Source organism: Vicia villosa, linkage group LG4 (assembly GCF_029867415.1).
Source record: "Vicia villosa cultivar HV-30 ecotype Madison, WI linkage group LG4, Vvil1.0, whole genome shotgun sequence".
Lineage (NCBI taxonomy): Eukaryota > Viridiplantae > Streptophyta > Magnoliopsida > Fabales > Fabaceae > Vicia > Vicia villosa.
The window spans coordinates 41,688,968-41,708,906 of record NC_081183.1 but is presented as its reverse complement, the minus strand read 5'-3'; the positions used below and the strand labels follow the sequence as shown (position 1 = coordinate 41,708,906).

The 19,939-nt window shown below is 39.7% G+C and overlaps 1 pseudogene; it reads right to left on the bottom strand.

Annotated features, from left to right (window-relative positions):
• Nucleotides 1-4,922: 4,922 nt before the first annotated feature.
• LOC131594742 (uncharacterized) lies at nt 4,923-19,927 on the bottom strand (annotated as a pseudogene).
• Nucleotides 19,928-19,939: the final 12 nt, after the last annotated feature.

The window sequence follows — 19,939 nt, the reverse complement described above, 5'->3', positions numbered from 1 at the left end:
CTTACTTTTTCAATAAAGTGACAAAGCAGGTACGGATTTTTGAACTCAAACTCCTAATGTGTGCATGAAATTTAGGTTGTTAGTAAATTCTTAACAGAAGTTCTTTATGGTACACTATTTTATTGGATCGGTTTAGCCTTAACCATTGTGAGGAAAGCCTTCCATTGTTTACTATATGCAGGAGACCATCAATTGTTTTGACTTGTTTGTATCATGCTAAACCGGTTGTTGCATCGTTTGTGGAAATCTGTGAAAGTGATTTAGGCACTTATTTGAATCTGAGAGTTCTTTTAGCCTATTCTAACGTAAAACTTATTTTCTTCTGTGAGAGTGTGATCTTTTTGCTAACCATTCTTTGAGCCTGAGGTCAAGATAAGCATCATAATATGCACCAAGGAAAATACCTGGTTGATCTCCAAGTTGGGGAGAGTCACATTCAAAAGAGGAGTAAGTACATGTGGTAATATGTGAAGGATAAAAGAAGTCGTAGCTTGAAAAAATAATAATAATAATAATAATAATAATAAGAGTTTATGGAAAAAGAACAACGTTTGAATACAACGGTTGTTGAAAAAAAAAGAGTGAAAAAGAAAAACCGAGCTACGAATGAGAAAAGATGACCGGGTGAGAAAGCGAAAGTTATAGAGAAGGAGGAATGAGTTATGATTTGGATGCTTCCCTAGATTAGGAACAACCCTTGATTATCTTCTTTGCTTTGAATCTAAACCGCATTACAACCCGAGAAAGACCTTCTGATTCTCAGATTCCACAGGACTTGATGCTAACAATTTGGAGAACGTATGATATGGATCTTTGTTGATTTAATTGTTTGGATGAGTGTTTAACCCCTCTTTTATTCATCATACTTTTTTGATGAGAGTGATTAGTGCTGATTCAATTACAATTGTGTAGTGTTTTGAACTTCTGGAGGTAATTTGCTTTCAAAATTTGTTTCATGTGTACGTTCTGAGTTTGCAGGAAGAGGAGGAGTATTTTGACTTGTTTACTAAATTGAACCACTTGAGAAACCTTTTTGAAAAACTTGTTGCATGACTGTTGGTATGTTTTGTTGGAGGTAAGTAATTTTGTTTAGGGACAAACAAAGCTCTAAGTTGGGGAGAGTTTGTTAGGAGTGAATTAATGGTAAGTTCATGTGTCAATATAAGTAATTTCTGGTCTAAACTAATGCAAATTGTGATAGATCCATAGGTTTTTAGTGAGAATTGAACTGAAAAGGTTTAGTTCATGTGTAAAGCAAATTGAATCACTTGTGGGTACTATTGATGCAGGTTTAGAGCTGAACTGGAGCTTTAGGAAAACATGAAGAGGAAAGGAATCTGGAGGTCTCAAAGGCAAAGAAAAAAGATGAAGTTTGACAAGGGCGCGCCGCGGGAGTTCTAGCCAGTGCCGCGCCAAAGTCTCTGTTTCTGATCGCGCCGCGCTCATCCATTGCCGCGCCGCGGCCTCGGCGTTAAAAGCCCAAAACTTATAAATAGAAGCCCTAGCTTCCAAGTGAAAGACACATCTTTTGTGAGCGAAATTAGGAGAGCATTCTGAGTTTGCAGTCAAGAACAACAATTGAAGGCCAACTCTTTACCAATCGAAGACATTCCATTGATGAAGATGAATCCCTCCATTAATTCTTGTGTGTTCTTCATGTCTATGGAGAGCTAAATTCCTCTTGTTGAGTTTAAGGTAGTAGTTAACCTATGAATATACAATGCCATTAATTATTTCCTATGAGCAATTGTTTGAGTTTATTATCAATAAGAAACCTTGTTTTTACTTTACACCATTGTTGAATCTTTGATCGAAAGAAAGGATTTTAACTTTTGCCCTAGGTTACTATATTGATTCAATCTCAATTTGCAGAGATGGAATTGTGATTGAGTTTTCATAGTTATCGTTCCTTATTACTATTATCGATATTGATATTTGGAGAGATCGAATCTCATACCGGTAAAAGTTTATCTAATTTGATTTGCAGACATGGAATCATATTTGAGGATAAGTGAAGATAGTAATTCAAATGATTGTTCAATTGTGAATTAATTGATAAGTTGTATAGGAATAGGTTTATGAACCCTAAAGCTCAACATTTCTCCTTAATCGTTAACAAACGTTCATTATTTGCATTTAAATTATTGTTTAAATTTGATAGTATCATAATCATAAAACAAATCCAATTACTTTTTCTAACTCAAAATAATTAACTATAGAACGGCAGTGATATTAACTAATCCCTGTGGATACGATATATTACGGAAAATATTTACCCACAAATACTTCCAACAAATTGGCGCCGTTGCCGGGGATTGGTGTCAATATTGCACGCATTGCAATAGTTCTTATTTTGAGTTTTAATTTTTATTTTCTCGATTTGGTTGTTTCACTTGTTTGCTAGTTTTTGCAGAAGTTCGTGTATGCGCAGCAAAGTTCCCAGTGATCAACTTCTTTTTGATCCCGAGATCGAAAGGACCGCTAGGAGGTTAAATAGCAAAGCACAAAGAAGAGCAAACATAGCAAAAGCAAGAGACAACGCGACTGCGGCATCGTCACAACAACTTGAAACAATTGACGAGTCGCAAGAAGGACTTTTCTTTCACGAACTATTTGCGGAAGAAGAACAGAAAGTTACTATACAACCAACTGTTGTCAACATGGCTGCTCCTGGACCATGTGCAAATAGTCCAAGACTCAACCCACAGTTTGCTAGAACTGCCGCCAACGGGCGGACTTCAGAATTGAAGACCGGTATCATCCAGTTGATATGTGCGAGTCCTTTCGCCGGATTGGACCACGAAGATCTGTACACGCATCTTACTCGATTCTATGAGTTAGCGGGTACCACGGGTGTCGCTCAAGCTGATGAGGAAACATTATTCAAGAGGTTGTTCCCACACTCTTTGCTATCTAAGGCAAAAGATAGGTACTTGGATCAACCTGAAACAGTGATGACTGATTGGAATACCTTAGAGGAAAAATTCTTGGAGCGGTTTTATTCTCAAAACCGATTTTTTGAAGTAAAAACGGCAATAGCGGTATTCTCTCAAGGTAGTAGTGAATCATTGAATGAAGCATGGGAGAGGTATAAAGCTATGTTGAGAAAGTGCAAAGGACACGGTTTCACAGAGGTTGACCAAATCCACATGTTCCGTAATGGTCTCACCCCGACCAACAAAACACTCTTGGATGCCACAGCTGGTGGCTCACTTATGTCCAAGACACCTGCTAAAGCTACTCAAATAATTGAGCGAATGGCTCTGAATGATCGTCATGGAAACCACGATTGAACTGTCAGAGACAAGAAACCCGAATTATTAGAATTGAACAACAGTGATGCCCTGCTGGCCCAAAATAAGCTTCTAACATCACAAGTGGAACTTTTGACACAACAAATGTCTAAATTACCACAACAAATCAAGGAGCTGAACGGGGTATCTAATTCTTATCAAGTTGCTAAGTGCGAATTGTGCAAGGGAGATCATCAAACAGGATTCTGTCCACCAGTTCTAGAAGAAGAAGTGAATTACATGAACAACAACCAAGGACAAAGGCAGAATCAATACCAAAATCATCCATACCAACAAGGTTATCCACCAAGGAATAACAACCAAGGGTACCAACAAAGGCCACCAAATCAAGGGTATCAACAACAAGCCTTCCAACCTTACACTCAACCACCACCACAACAAGGAGGACAGTCAAAGTTAGAAGAAACTATGACACAATTCATGCAAATGTCAATGACAAATCAAAAGAATCAAGAGGCAGCTATAAAGAATTTGGAAACTCAAGTGGGTCAACTTGCTAAGCAGATTGCAACTAATCAATCAAATGCAACTTTCTCGGCCAACACTCAAGAGAACCCAAAGGAGCATTGCAAAGCGGTGGTGACAAGGACTGGACAGAAAGGTGGTAAGGATGAAACGGAAACGAATGAGGTTGAGGATGATAAAGAAAAGGAAGATGAAAAACATGATGGAGAAGACGAAGAATATGAAATTATTAACAATGGGGCTGAAGAAGAAGATGTGAATAAAGAAGTCAAGAAGGAGAAATTAAAAAGAAGGAGTGCTAAAGATAAGATGGCAACAACACGATTCCAAGTCAACATTTGCCACATCCCCATGCTCCATCAAAGAAAGACAACGCTAGACAATATGCCAGGTTTATGGAAATTTTTAAGCAACTACAAATTAATATTCCATTCTCTGAAGCTATTGCTCAAATGCCAAAATATGTGAAATTTATGAAAGATATCTTGACAAAGAAGAAAAGACCGGAAGAAGAAAAGGTTATTATACTTGATGCACAATGTAGTGCTATCATATCACGCCTCCCCCAAAAGGCGAGAGATCCCGGAAGAGTCACATTGCCGGTTACAATTGGGAATCAAAATATTGGGAATGGATTGATTGATCTAGGATCAAGCATCAATTTAATCCCTTTATCAATAGTGAAGCGGCTGGGAAATATTGAAATGAAGTCAACAAGAATGACTTTGCAACTAGCAGATAAATCTACCATTCTTCCGTATGGAATTGCACAAGACATGTTAGTGAAAGTTGACAAATTTCTGTTTCTGGTGGATTTTGTGGTGATTGATATGGAAGAAGACAAAGATTCACCTATCATTCTTGGAAGGCCATTCATGAAAACAGCCCGGATGATGATCGATATCGATGATGGTATAATGAAAGCTAAGAGTCCAAGATGAAGAGGTATGTTTTAATCTTTTTGATGCCATGAAACAACCCAAAGACAAGAATGATTGCTTTCGCATGGATGTAACTGAAGAGATCGTAGAAGAAGTGGCAAGCCAAATTCATCTTTCTAACCCTTTAGAGAGATCTCTTGTTGATTCGTTTATTGTACTTACTCAAGAAGAAGAAAAAGAAATTGAGTTGTTCCTAAAAGAATTAGAGAAAGGTGGCAACACATCCAACAAGGAAGACAAAGTGGAAGATTTGGGGCTGAAAAAAGAAGTGAAAGAGTCGAAGATGGAATTAAAATTACTCCCAACTCATTTGAAGTATGTCTTTTTAGATGAAGAGGGAAGTAAACCGGTCGTTATTAGCTCAAAGTTAAATACTACAGAAGAGGCAAGACTCATCCAAATCCTTCAAAAGAATAAAGCGGCAATCAGATGGGTATTAGCAGATTTGAAAGGTATCAGCCCCGCATATTGCATGCACAAGATCATGTTAGAGGAAGAATTCAAACCGGTGGCTCAACCGCAAAGAAGACTAAATCCAACAATGAAAGAGGTAGTAAGAAAAGAGGTGATCAAACTCCTAGAAGCAGGAATGATCTACCCAATTTCTGATAGTGCATGGGTAAGCCCGGTACAAGTTGTTCCGAAGAAGGGAGGCATGACGGTAATCCGTAATGAGAAAAATGAACTCATACCAACTAGAACTGTGACCGGGTGGCGAATGTGCATAGATTATCGGAGACTCAACAAAGCTACGAGAAAAGACCATTTTCCACTACCATTCATGGATCAAATGCTTGAGAGGTTATCGGGGCAGAATTACTATTGCTTTCTGGATGGATACTCCGGATACAATCAAATCGTGGTCAACCCAGAGGATCATGAGAAAACAACATTTACATGTCCATTTGGAATTTTCGCATATAGGAGGATGCCATTTGGATTATGCAATGCCCCAGCAACTTTTCAACGGTGTATGCAAGCCATATTCTCTGACCTTATTGAAAAGAGTATTGAAGTATTCATGGATGACTTTTCAGTATTCGGAAAGACTTTTGATACATGCTTGAACAATCTGGATGTGGCACTTGAAAGGTGTATTGAGACCAATTTGATCCTAAATTGGGAGAAGTGCCATTTTATGGTAACGGAAGGAATTGTACTCGGACACAAAGTATCGTCCAGAGGACTTGAAGTAGACCAGGCCAAGGTGGAGGTAATTTCAAAGCTTCCACCTCCAATAAATGTCAAAGGAGTACGAAGTTTCTTAGGTCATGCAGGATTCTACAGAAGGTTTGTTAAAGATTTTTCAAAGATCGCCAAGCCCTTGAGTAATTTACTCAACCAAGGTACGCATTTTAATTTTGATGACTCTTGTGTTCAAGCTTTCAATGACCTAAAAGAACGGCTAGCCACCGCACCTGTGATTGTAGCACCCGATTGGAAAAACCATTTTGAACTCATGTGTGATGCTAGCGACTATGCCATAGGTGGGGTACTAGGCCAGAGGAAAGGAAAAAATTTTCATGTCATACACTATGCAAGCAAGGTGCTAAACGATGCTCAAGTCAATTATGCTACCACAGAAAAAGAGTTTTTCGCTATAGTGTATGCCCTTGAAAAATTTAGATCCTATCTCATTGGGTCAAAGGTGGTGATTTACACAGACCATGCGGCCATTAAGTATCTGCTCACCAAACCGGATTCGAAGCAAAGACTCATTCGTTGGGTCCTTCTTTTACAAGAGTTTGACATAGAAATCCGGGACAAAAAAGGTTCAGAAAATGTGGTAGCCGATCATTTATCCCGTTTGGTCAATGTAAATGTCACCAACCAAGAAGCTGAAATAAATGAGACATTTCCGGATGAACAACTATTTGAAATACAAACAAGACCATGGTTCGCCGATTTGGCTAATCATAAAGCAACCGGTATGATACCGGAGGATTTTGACTGGAACAAGAAGAAAAAGTTGTTAGCCGATGCAAAATACTCTGTGTGGGACGACCCATACTTGTTCAAGATAGGTAAGGATGGAATTCTAAGAAGATGTGTTACTGAAGAAGAAGCCCAACAAATCTTGTGGCATTGTCATAATTCACCGAGTGGTGGACATTTTAATGGATGGAGGACGGCAACAAAAGTCCTCCAATCCGGATTTTTCTGGCCAACTATTTTCAAAGACGCCCATCACCATGCAAAGAATTGTGACAAATGTCAAAGAGTTGGTGGGATAAGTAAGCGAGATGAGATGCCACATCAAACCATTATTGAAGTAGAGGTTTTTGACTGTTGGGGCATCGATTTTATGGGGCCATTTCTTCCTTCTTTTACTAATGAATATATTCTAGTTGCAGTGGATTATGTTTCCAAGTGGGTAGAAGCCATCGCTACACCAAAAGCGGATGCCAAAACAGTGCTAAAATTTTTAAACCGTAACATATTCACACGTTTTGGCATGCCTAGAGTGATCATAAGCGATGGTGGATCTCACTTTGTTAATGAACAGGTGGCAAAAGTGCTGGACAAGTATCATATCAACCACAAGATAGCATGACCTTATCATCCCCAAACCAACGGGCAAGCAGAAATTTCAAATAGAGCAATCAAGAATATTCTCGAGAAGACTGTGTCAGAATCCCGTAAAGACTGGTCGGTAAGGATTGATGATGCCCTGTGGGCATATAGGACAGCATACAAAGCACCGACTGGTGCGTCGCCTTTTCAAATGGTTTATGGTAAGGCATGTCACTTACCGGTGGAGGTGGAGCACAAAGCACTATGGGCCTTACGTTTCTTCAATAGAGATGATAGTTTGGCGTATAAGAAGAGGAAAAATCAACTCCATGAGCTTGAGGAATTCAGGTACCTAGCATATGAATCTAATAAAATGTATCAGGAAAATATGAAAAGGTACCATGATAAGAGAATCAAAAAGAAAGAGTTCAAGGTGGGCGACCTTGTGTTACTATTCAATTCTAGGCTCAGGCTCTTCCCAGGGAAATTTAAGTCTAAGTGGTCAGGACCGTTCATAATCAAGGAAGTTAAACCATACGGTGCCATTACTATCGAGGATAGTAAGACTAAAGACAGTTGGACCGTTAACAGAGAACGGTTAAAGAACTACCTTGGGGGAGTGTTTGATAGAGAAGTGTGCACAATCTCACTTTTGAACACCTAGTCAAAGGAGTTCGACCGCCGAGCCATGCGACGTTAAACGAAGCGCTTGTTGGGAGGCAACCCAACAGAGTAAGTTCCTTTCATTTTAAGTAAGTCCTTTTAATTTTTCTGTTAGTTCTATATGTTTATCATCAAATCAGTGCAATAAGCGCAAGGAAGGTTATAAAATATTGAAGTGGGGAAGCACAAGCAGAAAAATAGTCAAAATTTTTTTAAGACCGCGCCGCGGACCTTAAGTGGGCGCCGCGACGCCAAACAGAGACATTTGCGCGTCGCAGGAGTAACCTTGCGCGCCGCGGTAGTGTGAAAAAAATAGATTTTAATTTGAAACTGCTCACTTCCCCCTCATTCTGTTTTTTTGAAACTTCCAACTCCTCAGAGCGAAATATCACGAATCTGCAGTATCACTGTTACCCTAGGATTTCGACTTACTAAATAAATGGGCAACTAAGGCCCAAAATTGGCAATTGGGCCTCAATTTGGTAAAAAAGGGCCCTAAATTGGTAATTGGGCCACAAATTAATATCTACACTACCAGTTGGGTCGAAGCGTTTCGACCAAATAACGTTTAGTAGTCGAAGCTGTTCGACTAGGAAGATCGTCTGAGGTTTTAGCGTTCGACCAGACCAAAAGGATGCGAAGACTTAAGGGTTTTTGGCTGCAGAAATCGAAGTGGAGGTCGAGAGGCAGTAGAAGTTAAGAGGCAGTTCCAGGCAGTTTTTCTGGCAGTTCTCACAGGACGCGTGGAAGTCTCACAATTGAAGATCTTGCATGTCAAAGACACGTGTTGACTGATATCCAGTCGACCGTTAGTAATAGTTATTTTATTTTTCTATTTAAGCAAGTTTCATAGGAATAGTTAAGGGTCCGCATTTTCTACATAAACACGAGTAAACTCAAATCTCTGCGCAATGAGTAACGAGTGCAACTTTGGAATGTATGTATGCGTACCAGTTTAATTAAATGCAATCATTTTACATTACATTTTATCTTTCAGTGCACATTTACTGCCTTCTTTTTTATTGCTTTGATTTACTTTAAAGCCTTTAATTTCAGTGCTTACTTTTACGTTAAAGTCACTATTTACATTTAATACAAATCAGATACACATAACATAACAAAATAAAGCAATCAGTCCTGGAGTATTCTAGTTGACTCTGCAAAGTAACCTTTAAAAAGGAAACTAGCGCTTGTTTACCAGTTTTCCGGGTAAACAAATTGGCACGCCCAGTGGGACCCGTCGATTGTTCTTTATTTTTCTTTAGTTATGAATGATATTAAGAAGTGGTCGGAAATTAACTAACATGGCTGAAGTTAATACAAATAATTCTGATCTTTCTGGAAATCAAGGAGGTGTTCTGAACGGAGGAACACCACAAAATGCCGCAGATTCGTCCTCAGTTGGAACAACAAATACTGGTGGATCGACGGCAGCAATAATGGTATCATCACCAACGAATGTACGGTCACCGTTGAATCCATTACGACCTCCGTTTCATGGAATGATGCCTCCACCAGGTTTTAACCCTCAGTTTGGAATGCCCACGTCTATGATGCAAGGTTTGCATACAAATCCTTCATTATATTCTGACAGCATGATGGCTACAAGCACATCAAATCCAGGGGGTCGATTTATAGGCATAGGATATAATCACCAGGTTTTGCCATCTTTAAGTACTACGTCAATGTTGTCAATTCGACAACAAATGGACGAAAGTAATCAAGAAATGGTGAATGCCCTTACTCAACAAATGGGAACTGTTTTTACTCCCATGATTAATAACACAAATCAAAGTTATGAAATATTGGCGGGACAAATGGCTAGAATTGCAGATTTCTTTGGAGCGCCCCCACAACCAAACCTTTCGACTACTCAAGGGTCGAATGTGAGAGGGGTCGAACGTATAGGACAAGGAGATCAAATTGAGCCAGAGATCCCTAGAATAGTACAAAGGCATCAAGATGCTGACCAAGTTCTTAGGAACATCCAGCAAGATGTCAATATTGGACACAATAATATCTCTAATGTAGTTGAACAAATTTTAGTTCAGAATGGAATAAATGTAGGTTTGCATAGACCAAATTTCGTTTCCCCGCTGTCAAAATATGTAAGGCAGACAGAATTGCCTAGGGGGTGGAAAGTCCCAAAATTCACCAAATTTGCTGGTGAGACTGGCGAGTCGACGGTCGAACATATTGCTAGGTTCCAGACAGAGGCTGGAGAAATAGCAAACAATGAAAATCTAAAGATGAAGTATTTTCCAAGTTCTTTAACGAAAAATGCATTTACTTGGTTCACGACCTTATCTCCCCAATCTTTGTTCTCATGGAACCAATTAGAACGATTGTTTCATGAACAATTTTATATGGGACAGTCGAAAATTAGCTTGAAAGAATTGGCTGAAGTTAGGCGAAAGGGTACAGAACCAGTCGATGACTATCTAAACCGTTTTAGGTTACTGAAAGCTAGATGTTTTACACAAATTCCTGAACATGAGTTAGTCGAAATGGCTGCAGGCGGGTTAGATTATTCTATAAGGAAGAAATTAGACACCCAACATTTGAGAGACATGGCACAACTGGCAGATAGAGTACGCCAGGTCGAAAGGCTAAAAGCTGAAAAAGCCAGAGCTAGTAAATATTATAAGAAAGAAAAAATAGCTTATGTTACTACAAGTGAGTTCGACTCTAATAGCGACAGTGAATACGAAGAGGGAGAGGTCAACGTGGCTGAATTAAAGCCAGGGCCACCATATATCTGTAAATTGCTTAAACCTTCAAAAGATAAAAATCTGGTTGAAAGTAAGAATGAAAAATTTTCTAGTAAAACGTATTCATTTGATATAACAAAATGTGACGAAATATTTGATTTGTTGGTTTCTGATGGGCAAATCATAGTACCCCCGGGACTTAAAAATCCTCCTCTTGAACAAAAGAAAAAAAGAGGATTTTGTAAATTTCATAATTTCTTGGGTCATAAAACTTCTCAATGTGTCCTTTTCAGGGATTTAGTGCAAAAAGCTTTGAAAGAAGGAAGGTTACAGTTTGGAGAAAAGCCAAAGTCATCAATGCAAGTTGATACTGATCCTTTGCAAGTCGAAGAGGCTCATTATACTGAGCTTGCTGATGTGATGATGGTCGAGACTACTGATGGTTTCGTTAGAAAGCAAGACGGCGCTACTGATGGCAAAGTTTTGAACATGGTTTATCCTGAACCAAAAGAGAGTCTTTTGAAATTCCTTGAGAGATGCCACAATAACAACTCTCAAGTTGGATTTAACCCAAGGTGTGATGCTGTTTTCAATGTCGATGCTGCAAACAAAGTGAGGTTCGACCCTCGTCGAGGCAAGAATCGTTAATTCATGTATACAGGAGAAAATAGTGGCCGAAAGGCTGGAGAATACAGGAAGATGTTTGAAAAACCAAGGACTTTCCGTCCCAAGACGGATGTCCCTGAAGACAAATGGGTGAAACCCATTAACTTCAGAGGTAAACATCCAGAATGGCAGATTCAAGGCGATGGAACCAATGCCGAAGGTTCTTGGACTGATAGTGGATCTAAAAGAAAAGATTACATATCTCCAAACTACAAAGGAAAGAACCCCATGACTCGAACGCAATGGAGGCGTTACCAAAGAAGCCACAAGAATGGACAAGAGGGTTCAAAAATGGTGCAGGCAGGATTTTCTCACTATCAGTCAAAACCCTTTCATAGGAAGTTGACTGAGGAGCAGGCTAAAATAGCAAATGAAAGATTAGCTGCTGGGATGATCCTAGGAAAGAAATTGATCAAAGAATTGGTCGACGACGATGCTCCGATCCCCAATACAGAAAAAGAGCCTGAGTATTCTCCATTGTCAGACGAAGAAGTCGATGATAACTGTGACATAGAGTCAGATGAATTGGTAATCGATTGTGGGATTGTTTCTGTACTCCCGGCTGAGTTCGACAGAATCTTTTAGGTATCTGAGAATGAAGATGATTTTCTTCCTGACGAGAATGTGGAAGAAACACCTGTTTGTTACTATGTGATGGGAAAAGGAGTGGTAGAAGAGCAAAAGGCTGTGTTTGAGAGGCCAGGTCGAGGAATGATGTATCATTTGAAACCTTTATTCATAAGGGCGAAAGTGGATGGTGTTCCAATAAACAAAGTGTTTGTCGATGGTGGGGCTGCTGTAAACTTAATGCCTTATTCTTCACTTCAGAAAGTGGGAAAGTCGAATAAAGACTTAAGACCCCATAATATGGTACTGTCTAATTATGAGGGCAAGACAAGTGGAATACTTGGAGTAATTCAAGTAAAACTAGCTGTTGGTTCGTCTGTCAGGTCAACCGTCTTCATGGTGATTGCATCGCAGGCAAATTTTAAACTGCTGTTGGGTCGAGAATGGATCCATAGTATTGGGGCAGTTCCTTCCACCTTACATCAGCGTGTGGCCATTTGGAGGTCAGATGGTATAGTGGAGAATATTGAAGCTGACCAAAGTTATTACAAAACTGAAAGTGGTCGCAGACACTTCGATCAGCATTTGGCAAATGTAGCTCCTTGCTACAAAGCAGAAGATGTATATCCTTCTGATGAAAGTGTCTAAGTATCTGAACTTAGACCCAAATTATGGTTTCATTTGGAATAAAGAAGATCCTAATGAACCATTGAACCATGAAAGTCCTCCAGAGCAGAGGACAACAATCAAAGACGATGACCACTGAGTCAGAATACCTGGCTCGAATAACGGCCTATTTGGCCGAAAACAAAGAAAAAGCGGCTTTAGAAGCTGAACTAGAGAAAAATATGACGATTGAGGCCATGATAGTAAAAAATGAAAACGATCAAGAAGTCGATCCTCAAGTCGAACGACTTGACGGGATATACGATGACGAACCTTTAGGTTTCGAAATGGATCCATCAGGATCGGTAAAAAGGATGCAAGCTCAAGATCCTCTTGAGGAAATTGACTTAGGTGATGGAGTCATTAAAAGGCCTACTTATGTAAGCACAAGGCTTACAAGTGACCTAAAGACCAAGTTGATTTGACTTTTGAAAGAATACAAAGATTGTTTTGCATGGGATTACAATGAAATGCCTGGTTTAAGTCGACATGTGGTGGAACATCGACTACCACTAAACCCAGGGAAGAAACCTATCAAGCAACTTCCTAGAAGATTTGCGCCAGAGGTTATGGAAAAAATCAAAATAGAAATTGAAAGATTGCTGAAAAGCAAGTTTATTCGAACTGCGAGGTATGTCGAATGGTTAGCTAATATAGTGCCTGTCATAAAGAAAAATGGTAGCCTTCGTGTATGCATAGATTTCAGAGATTTAAATAAGGCTACTCCTAAAGATGAATATCCCATGCCAGTTGCTGAAATGTTAGTCGACTCTGCAGCCGGATTTGAATATCTCAGTTTATTGGATGGATATTCAGGTTATAACCAAATTTTTATAGCTGACGAAGATGTACCCAAGACGGCGTTTCGATGCCCAGGTGCTTTGGGAACATATGAATGGGTAGTAATGCCTTTTGGTTTAAAAAATGCTGGCGCTACATACCAACGAGCCATGAATTCCATGTTTCATGATTTTATTGACAAATTTATGCAAGTTTATATTGATGATATTGTAATAAAATCTAACTCCGAAAATGGTCACTTAGACCATCTTCGACAATCTTTTGAACGAATTGGTCCATCAAATCATCTATTCTTGGTAGCGGGTATTTGTTCTTAATGGTTACTTTATTCAGCTGTCTGTAATCTACGCAAAGTCTCATGCTTCCATCCTTTTTCTTCACTAACAGCACCGGAGCTCCCCACGGCGATACACTTGGTCTGATAAACTTCTTCTCCAGTAAGTCTTCTAATTGCTTCTTTAATTCTGTCAACTCAGATGCAGACATCCTGTACGGTGCCATAGAAATAGGTCTGGTACCAGGTACAAGATCAATCGTAAACTCAATCCCTCTTTCTGGCGGCACATCAGGAATCTCATCGGGAAAAACTTCAGGGAATTCTCTTACCACCGGTAACTCATCGATGATGTTCTGATTCTCAATTGACAATGTTGCCATCAACGAGAACATCTCTACTTCTTCCTTCAGCAATTGTCGTACCTGCTTAGACGACACTAAGCCAGCTTCTTCTTCTTCGGCAGTTGAAAATCTCACAGTCTTGTTATAACAATTGATATGAGCATAGTTATATTCTAACCAGTTCATTCCCAAAATTACGTCTAGCCCGGCTAACGGTAAACATACTAAATCAACAGCAAAGTCCCTGCCGAAGATCGACAGCGGACACTTCAAACAAACAAGAGATGTAGTCACAAATCCTTTAGCGGGAACCTCAACTACCATCTCTCCATTCATCGAAGATAGCATAAGACCCAATCTTTCAACACATTCAGCAGCGATAAAACAATGAGTAGCACCAGTATCAATAATAGTAATTAAAGGCATACTATTGATGAAGCAAGTACCTCTAATGAGTCTGTCCTCCGTGTTTGTCTGAGTACCAGCCAATGCGAACACCTTACCACCAGCTTGTGCCTTCTTTGGTTTCTGACATTGACTTCCAATGTGTCCTTCTTCGCCGCAATTAAAACACACTACTTCTTTATGTCTACATTCAGACATCATATGACCAGTCTTGCCACAACGAAAACACTTTTTAACGTCATCAGTGCAGTAAGTACTCTTATGACCAGCCTTCCCACACTTAAAACACACAATCGGAGCAGGAGCACCTCCCCCACTTGTTCTCTGGCCCTGAGCAGCTCTTTGTTTGCCCTTGCCAGCTGGAGTGTCATAAGGCTTGCCACGTTGCTGATTCTGCCTGCCTCTTCTATCACTGACAATCTTATAGTGAGCAGCATTATCTTCTTCAAAGATTCTGCAGCTGTCTACCAAGTTAGGGAAAACGCGGATCTGCTGATACCCTATAGCCTTCTTGATCTCAGAGCGTAGCCCATTTTCAAACTTAACGCATTTTGAAAACTCTGCGCCCTCTCCATCATAGTACGGATAAAATTTGGCCAATTCGGTGAACTTAGCAGCATAGTCAGTCACTGACATGTTCCCTTGTTTCAATTCATGGAACTCAATTTCCTTCTTACCACGGACGCTCTCCGGATAATACTTTCTCAGAAATTCCCTTCGGAACACATCCCAAGTGATCTCTTCACCTGCAGCTTCTAGTCTCTGTCGTGTTGCTAGCCACCAGTCGTCAGCTTTGACTGCTAGTATATGCGTCCCATAGCGAACTTTCTGTGCCTGAGTACAATCCGTTACACGAAAGATCCTCTCGATCTCTTTCAACCACTCTAAGGCTCCATCAGGGTCATGCTTGCCTTTGAAGACTGGCGGGTTCTCCCTCTGGAAAGTAGCCAAACTGCGAGACCCAGCATTCTCACCAGCATTAGGTTAATGTTCCAGAGCTTGAGCCATAGCCTCCAAAGCAGCAGCAATCGCAGCATCGTTTCTCCCAGCCATTTCAACTAAACACTGCAACAGAAACATAGTTAGATGACGAGTTTTAACCATACTCGATTTGTTAGCGACTCAACTACTTGGTCGGACGGACCGACCTGCTCTGATACCAATTGTAACACCCCACTTTCCCATATCGAAAATAAGGAATTATAAATACATAAATAATCAGAGTAATGCGAGTAGGATGTCACGTCTTCTAAACAATTCACTAAAACATCACTTTATTTTACTGTTCCTCGTTAAAATAGAATATTCAATACTGCAGCAGAATTTAAAACAGCTTATTAATTTCCATGGCACCACGGCCTCAACAAATAAATCATATCCACTAAACAGGTGGTCCAACAATAATGTCAAAATCAAGATACGTAACAATTTAACATTTAACTGAAAGGAAAACAAAACACAGCGTATCCCAACATCCCCGTGTTACGTATCTGAGCGACTCCTAAGACTTGATCAGGTAACACTCGAGAAATCCAAGCACTACTCTGGTACCTGGTTATCTGTACTCTCGAAGAAGCACAGACACAACAACAGAAAAGGGGTGAGAATTACATTCAATAAATATACGGTGAAAGATCACATGGTTAGGGAGTAGTATCTACACCACGCACAAACACAATCATAAACAGATTCTCACTCCATCAATTACACCACAACATCATTACACAACATTTACAGTCAATCAGATGAATGAAAATGCAACTATCAACTCTACATGCATGTGGTACCAACAGAGCATAAGCCCTCAACAATTGCCATTATTTTAGAGGCAATAACAAGGCATAAGCCTTCAACAACGCCAATACAGGCCAACAAACAGAGCATAAGCCCTCAACGACATATGTATTCAATATGGACATCCAATCAACACAATCCAACAACACAAGGCTTCAGCCTTCAACTCATTGCCATTTAGGCTATCAACCAACTCAACAACATGCAACTATAATTTCATTTTCTTGAAGTTACATTCACAACAATCAACACAAACTTATCACATTATTCTAGGTCCGAAGCATAACTTTTACAGTCTCTCTACGTTTACCTAAGCCCTACCATTCAATGAACTCATAGAGGTATTCATCTCACTCGAGAATTAGAAGAAAATCACAAAAATGGAAAATTATGCACACTAGCGTAGCCATACGCGTATAGCTATCCCATACGCGTATGCCCCTTCCCCATACGCGTCCCATACGCGTACCACCAGGACCAGTTTTGCACTAAAAATTCTCCCATACGCGTATCACTCTTCCATACGCGTATGGCCTCCCTTCCATACGCGTACCATACGCGTTTCACCAGAAGTTGTGCTATGCTGGGACAGGGCTGCGTATCATACGCGTATAGCCCCCTGGGTGTGTCCCTCATACGCGTATGGCCCCAACCCATACGCGTATCATACGCAAACTGACAGGAAAACTGTCTGTCAAAGTCTACACTCGCACCAGTTCGTTCTCACTCGCTTTCATCACTTCCAGTCTGCGATTTCAGGTCCAAAACATCATATTTTCACCTATTAACTCACTCCCTTCATCTAGATTCACTAACCTATTATACTACATCAGTTTTAACATGATGACAACTCAATTCCTACTCATCAAATTGGACAGTTTCACATTCAGATTCAGTTCCTCTTATGAACACAACAACAACTCAACCAACACCCAACACCACATCATAATTCATCAATCCAAAACAGAATTTCGTCCACAATCATATAATACTCATTAGTCATGAAGAACATCATACAAATAAAATCAATTCACACATCAAAGAAGGAATCAGACATATAAATTATGAAACCTAAAGGGGGAAGGAACCCTCACTACCCTCTCATGTTGTTATCACCATTTAAAGAACCCATTCTCCCCCCTTACCTTAGGATTGAGCTTTGATCCTTCAACAATGGTGGAAGTCTCCTTTCTCTCTTGCCCTAGCCTCTTTCTCTGTTTCTACGTTCTTCACAATTTTTGCCAAAAGAAACTATTCCCTCTAATTTTCTTTATTTTTATTAATCTCTCACTTCTCCTTAATTTGCTACTGGGCTTACTACACACCCTCCCAATTACTAACCACTACTTGACCCAAATAACTAATTAATCATTTTACTACTTATAAATAATTACTAAACTAATATAATAATAATTAAAATATCAGTTTAAGCACCAAACACACCAAACAACTACGTAATAAAATAAATATCGAAAATCGGGGCGTTACAATATTAACCAATCCCTGTGGATACGATATATTACCGAAAATATTTACCCACAAATACTTCCAACAATAACCGCGGCCCGAAGACTCAGACACTATTTCTTAGCACATACCATAGTCGTGCGAACCGAGCAACCCGAAAAACAATTGCTTGCACGCCCCGATATAGCCGGAAGGATGCCCCGTTGGTAGTTGGAACTTGCGGAGTTCGACATCAAATACGAAGGAAGAAAAGCCCTTAAAGCACAGATCTTGGCAGATTTCGTGGCCGAAATGGCCTTCCCCGAAACAACAAATAACAACGCCCGAAAATGGACCTTATACGTGGACGGTGCTTCAAGCCCAACTGGCAGCGGAGCAGGGATCATTCTTGAAAATGGAGAAGGAACCCTCATAGAGGTATCCCTCTCACTATCATTCCCAACGTCCAACAACCAAGCCGAATATGAGGCCCTGCTTGCCGGGCTACGCCTCGCAAACGACTTAGAAGCCGAAGACATTGAGGTGTTCACCGACTCTCAACTGGTCGCATCCCACATCTCAGGTGAATATCATATCAAAAGCGAAGCCCTCGCCGAATACTTGGCCCTCGTAAAGGAAAGATTGGCCCGATTCAGGAGCGCCAAAGTAAAACACATCCCAAGGGAACACAACTCTCGGGAAGACGTCCTATCAAAACTGGCGAGCACGAGAAAGAAGGGAGGTAATAAATCCGTAATCCAGGAAATATTGCCAAAACCCAGTTGTCATACCCCAATTTTTGACCCTAAGATCCTATATCATTCATATCCCAATCACTAATCAAGAGCTTCACTTGGAAGTTTTGTTTATGGTGTTGCACTCACCTCATCAATAAGAGGGACCATCAAGTACCAATGATTGTTTATCTTGTATGCATATTATACTAACCCAAATACCAAAAACATTGCTTTATTTCTTTGTAGGCTTTTGTTTTGTAGGTACCAAGCCAAGACATGCAATAAACAAGGCATTTTTCACATTTTTGACTGATGAAATCGATTTCCCTACTGGGTAAATCGATTTCCCTGCAGCAATCTTCAACAAAATCACATTCTGGACAGCATGAAATCGATTTACCTCCTGGGTAAATCGATTTCCCTAGTGTATTTTGCGCCAAATTCTCTTCTGGAACAGAGTGAAATCGATTTCACTCCTGGGGAAATCGATTTCCTTAAGGCGAAATTCAAAAAGTATAAGGAAGGAAGCTTGACATCATTTTGGCACCTTTTTATTTGATCATTTTACCAATTTTCCACCTCATCAAAATTAATCCCTTCATTAAACCCACTTAAACCCCATTTTACCACTTTTTACCATTTAATAGCCACTTTAATCACCAATTAAACACAAGCTAATTACCAAATGCAAAAAGACCAAACTACCACTACTCTTGCTCTCATCCTATAAATAGAGCCCACTACTCTCTCATTTCTCAAGCTTTGAGAGCCAAAAAACCCCTTGCAATTTCTCTCCTCATCCCTACCAAATTCACCAAAGCTCTTTGTTCTTTCATAAAGTTTGTGAGTCACACCTTGAACCTCACAAACTTTGAGCTAAACCACCATCTATTTCACTCTTTTTTCTTCAATTGTTGAGAGATCAAGATTTGTGTTGGTGATTCTTGAAGTAGATCTAAGTTTTGTTCAAGATTTGGTAATTTTCTTCATCCTTTTTGTATATCACAATGTGATTCTTTGTTGTTTGTGTTCAATGCATCTTTGATGCTATATTGGTGCTATTTGTTGGTGATTTGATGGAAAATTCGTGCTCTAATTGATGTGTGATCATAAGGTGTTTGTATATTTGTTCAAGTCAAGTTCCATGCCTTTAAATGCTGTTTTTGCTGAAATTTGCACTGGGGAAATCGATTTCCTTAAGGCTGAAATCGATTTCCTGCTGAACGTAACTTGTTTTTTTTGAAAACTGCACTATGGAAATCGATTTCCCCCTGCATGAAATCGATTTCCAGCAGGCAGAATGTGGTTTTTTGCCTTTTTTGTGCTTGTTTTGGCTTCCTTCTTCCTCCACTTCATTAATATCATTGGATCTAGGGTGTTGATAGGTTTGAAATGACCTAATCCACCAAAATGGATGAATGATATTAATGATAGTGTGAGTTGATTATCTTTTATGCATTTTATTCTTCTTTTCATCTTGTTTCCTTTTGATCGATGAAAGTCTTAATATCTTGAGAATTCTATGGATTCTTGATGAAGACTAGATCAATTTGTTTTCATTCTTATCTTTTCATCTTACTTTCTTTTGATCGATGAAAGTCTTGACATCTTGAGGATTCTATGGATTCTTG